Source organism: Alligator sinensis, unplaced genomic scaffold, assembly GCF_000455745.1.
Source record: "Alligator sinensis unplaced genomic scaffold, ASM45574v1 scaffold886_1, whole genome shotgun sequence".
Lineage (NCBI taxonomy): Eukaryota > Metazoa > Chordata > Crocodylia > Alligatoridae > Alligator > Alligator sinensis.
Window position 1 is genome coordinate 1,346,130 of NW_005842040.1, and position 7,771 is coordinate 1,353,900.

Genomic DNA, 7,771 nt, shown 5'->3' on the forward strand with positions numbered 1-7,771 from the left:
GGGTGGCCTGGCCCACAATGCAGGCAAGAAAGCCAGTCAGTGAAAATGGAAATGGAGGCATCAGTGGGGGAGGGACAGGCTGGGGTGGGGGAGAAGGAGGAAAAGGGGATGTAGCAATGCAGGTAAAAGTGCAGAGGTGCCTGGGGTGTCGGATGTCTGGCAGGTCACAGCGTGCCAGAACTCCACTGTGTATATTGAGTCCATGAGTTTCTGTACCTACTACCTAGGAGGCTGATGAAGTGCAGTTCATAGGCCCGGCTGTGAAAAGTGGTTTGCTTTGTAATTTGTTCCATCTCAGGATCAGGCCTGAGAGACTGGAGGCAGAGTGTTTTTTTGGTGAGGAATGTGCCCCCACAGGTAGTTGGGTTTTGTTGTTTTTGAGATTCTGGTGTGCAGTTTGTGGCAGGGGGTACTAGAGATAGTTGGCAGGTTTTGTGTTTTGAGCTGTAAGAAGTTGGCTTCAGTTCTGGTGATGAGGTTAGGTACTTGTTTGAATGTACAAACTACTTTTCAGAGCTGGGCCTATGAACTGCACATCATCAGCCTCCTAGGTAGTAGCCAAAGACTTCAGCAGTCTTTTGGCAGTGAGGGGCTTTGGTGACATTGCATAGGTGGGCAGCTTACCTCATGCCCCCCCCCCCCCCATGGCTAAGGAGCAGTAAGCAGTGATGGTGACAGTAGCAGTGGCTAGGTCAGAAGTGCTGGCCCACCTTAGATAAGTTGGGTTGTTTTATCCCACCACCAGAAAACATTGGTGAACACTCGTGTCATCACAACTGCCCTCTTATCCCAGAGCTATGCCCTACCAGGGCCCCAGTGTCAGACACTCTAGCTCACATTCTGCCCAGTGATCTCTAGAGCCCTTGTTCTCATGGGGGACTTCAATCACCCTGATTGCTAGGAGGGCAATCCAGCAGTGCACAGGCAATCTAGGAAGATTTCAGAGAGTACTGGGGACAACTTCTTGGTGCATGTGGAGGCCATGCTCTTCTTGATCTGCTCACAAACGGGGAAAAATTGGTGGGGAATGTAATAGTGCATGGCAACTTGGGCAGCAGTGACCACAGGATGACTGAGTTCAGGATCCTGAGGATCCCAACACACTAACACAAATGTGCCCTCAGGCTTTGGTCTTGGACTCATGTCCAATGTTTTGGAGAAGCCTTGACAATCCCAGCTGTGGTGAAGAGGTAGGCAAGGCACTTAGTAGGTGTTGGGTGCTTGAGCCTGGGAGCCTGTCGCTGGCTGTGGTGTGAAGCATGGGCCGGGGGGTGTATGACAGGCATAAGGATCCAGCGTCATGCTGGTGTTGCCCTGTGGGGTCAGGCCAGTGCTCAGGATCTCAACATTGCGCTGTTAGATAGGAAGGCATGGTGTACTATTGCACATACACACATACAAACATCAATTAGGCGCACACACACACACTAGGTGCATACACCCCCACCAGGTATGCACACACACACTACCAACTCAGGCACATACACATCCCAAATTACCAGGCTAGGCACACACACACCTATCACCAATAGAGCACCTATACACCCAAAAAGTTAGACAAAAATCTATTGTCAATACCCGCACACTCAGTACACCTACCTCACACAAAAACCACCCAACTACACATACACACAGGTGAGTATTTAACTTGAATGGTACAGTATGTATGTGCGTGTTTGGTATACTTGGGATACCTGTGGGAAGGTTAAGGTGAGAAAGAAAGTGTAAAGAGGGAAAGTTGCTAGAATCAGGATTAGAAACCCGTAAACTACAGAGAAGCTGGCTAGGAGCTGAGGCTTGGGGTTACTTAAGGTCAAGTGGCCCCAGGGTTACGCAGGCTCACCTGATGCCAGGGTGGAACCAAGGAAAAAAGCCCGGTGGCAAGGAGAAAACAGCCAGGAGATAGAGGCAGAAAATTGGGAGATCAGGGGAAAAGGCAATGGGGATGAGGCAATGGCAAAGAAACGGGAGTTTGCAGGCAGAGAGGAGCTCAGGACGGCTGGAGCCACAGGAGCAAGGGGTTTAGGAGCCTGTAGAAGGACATTAAGACCTAGAGGATTCTCAGAATCTGCCTATGGGCGAGTTATTGTCTAGGCAAATCCGTCCGCCCTGGTGAGTCGGATCAGCCGCTGGGGACCCGACCCCCCCCCCCCCCCCCCCCGCGGGGGGTCGCCCCCCAGGCAGTGAGATTGGCCCCCCAGCAAACCCCTCTGCTGGTCGCTGACTGGGGGAGGGGGGGGGGAGCATGTACCCCCCGACTCAAGAGGCACTAGTCACCCATGATGCACTTAATTGTACAGTCACTAGACTAAGCTCCAGCAGCCTGGGGGTGGGTGTCTTGAGTTGCTCAGGAGGTCCCTGCTCTGGGGCGCAGTGACAGCTTGTTGCATAAGAACTGAGAGAGATATACTCCAGAAATATAAACATGTAATGTATTTGAATGCAGCTCTTCTTGCGGGGAAAGAGGTTCCCAGGGCCTGAGAATTAAATGCAGAGAGTTCACAAAGTTATCTGGGAAACTGGTTTTTGGGGTACTAAACATTTGGCCTTTAACTGGGTAAATGAGGGAAATGGGTGAAAAAAACAGCATAAAAATTCTTCCTTTCCTCGCGTTCCCAGTTGTTCCTTTGTAGTTGGTTCTTAATGGTTGTTGTTTGCCAGTGATTTGGGCTAGCAGGCTGGTTGGGCAGTGCAGTGGACCTGAGCCTGTCCCCAGAGCTTCAGTGGAAGAGGGTGCTGGTAGCAGGGAAGCTGCAGGGGCTGGGCCGTGGGAGAAGGAGCTGGGGCTAGAGGTGACCCAGGGGGCTGGCATGACCTAAGCTGAGGCAGGAGGGTCAGGGGTAGGGGTTGGACTCCATATTGGGAATAGTGGGGTGTTTGTGGGATGCAGATCTCTCCCCACCGACTTCAAGAGGCCTCCCCCCGCCCTCAACCTGTCTCTGGGGCACCTGGTACTGGGCACCAGGGGCCATGACTCTACCCCTGCTGCCACCCCCGCACCTGCCCCAAGCATTCGTCTGGGAGCAGGGCCAGGAGGAGCAGAGCCCAGACCAGGGTGGTCCTGGAGCTGCAGGAGGGGAGCCCAGAGCCCAGAAGGGAAGCTGAGCTCCTGGGGGCAGTGGGCCTGAGCACCCCAAGGCAGGGCCTTGAGCAGGATCTTACTGAGCTTTGCATAGCACCAGAGCCTGGCTTGGGGAGGCACCTCAAACAGTGGCTTCTAATCTTCTTTGGACACCCGCCGAATAATCTCCTTCAGACACCCTCCGAGAAGAAGAACCTTAATACCCAGCGGGGAATGGGGCAATGCTTACCAAACAGAACAGAGGGCTGCTACTTTGCATGAAAAACACACCCGGAGGGAAGAGCCCGGGGAGCCAGCTCTTCCTGCTCCGGTGCCAGACAGATCTCTCCCGGCGACTGGGCCCAGTACCAGGAACCTCCACGGTCCACACAGTTAACCAGCCACTCAGTCTCTCCGTCGCTCTCTCTCTTTTCTGTCTACAAGCACCCTGACTGCTTTCCCTCTCACAGTCCCACCTCAGTTCAGCCACTCGCATGCACCCTGCACACCAAGCTCAGGTGCTCCCAGTCCCACACACACCCAGACACACACACTTTCTGTCAGTCAAGAGCCCTTTATAGGGGTAGTGCACCCGGCACGCCAGGGCTGTGCACACGGCACGTGGGTGTGCACACAGCACTCTATTCCAGGGTCCTTTGAGGGTGGGTCAGATAAAGGTTATCTGTTGACCTAATTAACATAAACTAAATGAGCCAAGCCCCAATTTCCACCATTACAACGTGACCCCAACCAGGTGCTTGTCCGCTCTCCTGTTAAAGCCCTCCAGCGTAGGGGAGAGCGCCATCTCCTTTGGGAGCCCATTTCAGATTCTGTTTACCCTTACCGTAAAGAAGTTCAGAGTATCTCCTATTTCTTGCCCCCAGATGAATTGGTAGATGGCCACAGGATCACCTCTCAGCCTTGTCTGGGGCAGGCTGAGGAGATCCAGGTCCCTCAATCTCTCCTCATAGGATCTTACCTGCAGGCCCCTAACCATACAAGTAGCCCTCCTCTGGAGCCTCTCAGTGATATCCCCAGCCCTCTTGAAGTGTGGCATCCAAAACTGGACGCAGTATTCCAGCTGTGCCCTTACAACGGCGCATAGAAGGGCAGCATCACCTCCCTAGACCTATTCGTGATGCACCTGCTAATGCACGATAGAGTGAGGTTAGCTTTACTTATCACGTCATTGCGCTGACAACTCAAGTTCATTTGGGAGTTGACTATGACTCGGAGATCCCGTTCTGCTGCTGTGCTGCTTAGAAAGTCATCTCCCAGTTTGTGAGTGTGACTGATTCTTTCTCCCTAGGTGCAGTACTTTGCACTTGGCTTTATTAAACTGCATCCTATTCTGTCCATGATCCATCTCTGAACAGTTACTTCTTGTGCAATGAGGAGCAGATGCCCCTCCCAAGGGATGGAGGCAGGGACCCAGGCCAGCATGCCCCCCACCATGGAGACCAGAAGCCAGGCAGAGGGCCCCCAGTATGAAGACACCTCCACCCAAACCGGGGCCCTCTGCCTGGCTGAGGTGGGGTGCCAGGCTGACCCCCTGCCGAACTTGGAGGTGAGCACCCAGACCAAGGGGCATCACTGTCTAAAATAGACAAGACAGGGGGAAAGGTCTGATGCTTTTCCTAGTGTTAGCTTATTGAGCATGGGATCTGTGTGAGGAGTGGAGGGGGGGGCTGGTGCCAGGTCCTGGGAAGGGTCTAGCAGGTTGGGAGAAGGATGCATTGAGGTCCAGGACCCCTGGGTTCCTTCCCAGCTCTGGAGGCCTTGGGAGGGAACAGGTGAGTGAAGGGGAAATGACTAGTGTATCTTCAGTAAGTCCCTTGCCCACAACTCCCTCCAGCACCCTGTGTGTCTAGGTGGGGCAGGGCTGGGGCTGGGGCTGGGGCAGGGGCTCCACAGGGAGTTCTCTGTGCTGAGAGCCCTGCCTGTTGTGTATATCCAGACTGTACCCAGGGACCAGATGCAGGCCCTGGCAGCACAGAGGGAGGAAGGGAGTTGGGTCTGGCAGGGCGCCCAGGGCCAGTCCCTGGTACGGAGGCAGTGGTGGAGAGAGGGAAGGCTGGGGCATGGGGTGGTGGAAGTGGCAGGGGTCTGGGGGTTTGGGATGCCTGCGACTTGACCAGTGTCTCTGCGTCCCACCCCCAGTGCTGACACTGCCACAGAGGGAAGGAGGAGAAGGTGGGGAGCAGCGAGGTGAGTGTCCCCCCTGCACTGTAGCAGGCCCCAGACCTGAGGGTCTGCCCCTCCCCCAGCCCACATGATGATCGGGTGCCTCCTGCCTCCAGGCCACTCAGGATGCCCTGTCCTGCCTCTCTGCCAGCACCCTAGTGCCCTGTATGGACCATCTATCTCCCGTATTGGCCCCTCTTTGCCCACCTCTGGGCCCGAGGACCCTGTTGCCAGGGGTTCACCCTGCCACTTGGAAGTCAGAGCTCTGGCCCAGGTCAGGCCTGCTGGGGACAGAAAGCCCCACTGAGCTATGTGTGAGAACCATGTACTGCTCCCTGCTGGGAAGACTCTCCTTTACCCCATGGTTGTTCCTGGTTATGAGCGGAGGGGCCAAGATCCACCCCCATCCCACTCACACAAGTTTCTTCTCATCTGGCCTGCACCCCACTGAGTGTACCCAGACTCTGCCCCTTCTCCCACAGGTTCCAGCTGGCTGGGATCTTCCCCTGCTGTTTTGCCTGCAGAAGGTGAACAGCTGAACTCCTCCCTTCCCCTTCCAGCCCTTTCATCCCCTCTCTCCATCCTCCCCTGCCTGATCCAGGATGGGCCCACAGGATGCCAGCATTGGTGCTTCTGCCTCTCTGAGCATGTAAGTGGTTTCTCATTCCTTGTAGGATTCTGCAGCCTCTTCTTATGTCTCCTTCTCCTGGGCCTGCACGCTTCAACTGAGGGGCCATCATGACCTTAGGGTTTTTTAGGGCTACAAGGAGCCATGCCCTATGAATGCACCCATAAGCCAGGCAGGCTGCAAAGACACCTGAACTATAAGGCAAGGCAGGATGCACAAGTGCGAATAGCAAAGCAAGGGGCATGGTATGAGCCACTGCAGCATTGCTACAGTTTTACACCTGTTCAGCTTTCTGGCTTCTAATGGAGTGCCCTTGGCCTAGATCTGGATAATCGGATCTGGACTGGACAGTCCAGCCCACTGCCATCAGACTGATGGCAAGATTTTTAAAAGGGCTTAAGCTTGACATATCCTACTTTGATCTTTCTGAGTGAAACAATTCAGTGCTCGGGTTGAAATGACTCTTCATTCAGGATTTGTAGTTTGAATTCTAATTTTTGTTTTCATTTTAGCTTTGTTTTTTTCTCCCCAAATTCCTCTTGAGGCCGTTTAAAGCTACTTGGAATGGGTCACAAGTGTCTCTGGAAAAGCAGGCACTGTTTTGAACTGCTTCACAGTGCACCAGTGTTACTTATGGTCAATGCTATATGACGGTCATACTCCACATCCAGCTGGAAACTCCGTGTTCCCTGGAAATACTGCTGTCGTGGAAACACACGCAGCATACTTTTGGGTCAGGTCAGCAGAAGCTTTTATTCAAAAGAAACTACAGCTGTAGTTTCCCCCAGGGGGGGATTCCAAAGTGACATGGATTTCCCAAGCACTTGGAAGGGGTCCCCCCCCAAGAGCAAAATCAGGAGGCTTATATACTTTTTAACAGTTGCTTACAACTCACGTGATCATATAGTGAAATTAGCATGAAAAGCGGCTATAATATTACTTCATTATTTTTTTGCTGTGATCAGGATGGGAACTAATGGGGGAGGCGAGGTTAGTTCACAAACCTCCTTCTTGCACCTGCAAATCAGAGTTGTACATACTTTTTGCTATCTTCAAGGCCGCGGTGAGTGAAGCAGTTGCAGAGGAGTTACAAAGAACAAACACTTTCTCTTATCTGTTCTACTATACAGAGCCAGCAATTCTCCACAAAGCGGTTATGTCATCTTATAACTAAAATAATCAAAGTTTAAGGCATATATTTTTTCCTGAATCCACATGACCAAGGTCCCGATTAGATGGGGACCAAAAAGCTCTTATTGAAATCAAAGGAGTTTTCTGTTTTGAGCCACAAGGAGGTAGCAGCTTCAGACTGGAGAGCAGGGTCATTGCTCCTCCTGGAAGACTGCAAAAGAGCAAAGCTTCATGGTGATGCTGGGATAACCCCCATGCAGGGATCCCTCTCACTGCAAGCAGCACCCCCAGCCTGCTTCCCAGCATCTGTGCACATCTGTGGAGCATACCAAGCCGGGGTAAATTATGACCGGATGCACTACTGCCACGTGGAACCAACAGTACAACAGAAACTGCCTCACTTCCCAAATGAGGCACCTCAATGGCAGATGTCTTTTGAGCAGTGTGTGGTCATGGGAGCTCATACTCAACTGCTCATTTATCACTTCTCTGAAATCTTTTTTGACAGTCATTGCTTCCCAGCAAGCCAGCCCGAGGAGATGAATTGTTGGTGGCTTGAAGTTTCCTTTGGAACAGGCATATTCAGGTCAGATTATTCACCTGAGCCTACATTCCCAAGACACCGACACTGCACCCATGTGTTGGCCTGTGCTCTTCACTCTTGCCTGCATTGCTAGACTTTGTGGCATATGCAAATAGCATCCTTTATGAGCAGTGTTTCATTCCAAAGCCCTGAAAGCCCAGGTCAGTCCCTTTGAGGCTAACCA

At 52.7% G+C, this 7,771-nt stretch overlaps 1 long non-coding RNA gene across 1 annotated transcript in view; it reads right to left on the reverse strand.

The window, feature by feature from the left end:
* Positions 1-3,591, reverse strand: part of LOC102368686 — a 27,774-nt gene extending 24,183 nt beyond the window's left edge. The window contains exon 1 of the long non-coding RNA XR_323694.3: positions 3,312-3,591. This is a non-coding gene — a long non-coding RNA (uncharacterized LOC102368686). The remainder of the gene's footprint in view (positions 1-3,311) is intronic.
* Between the last annotated feature and the right edge of the window lie 4,180 nt (positions 3,592-7,771).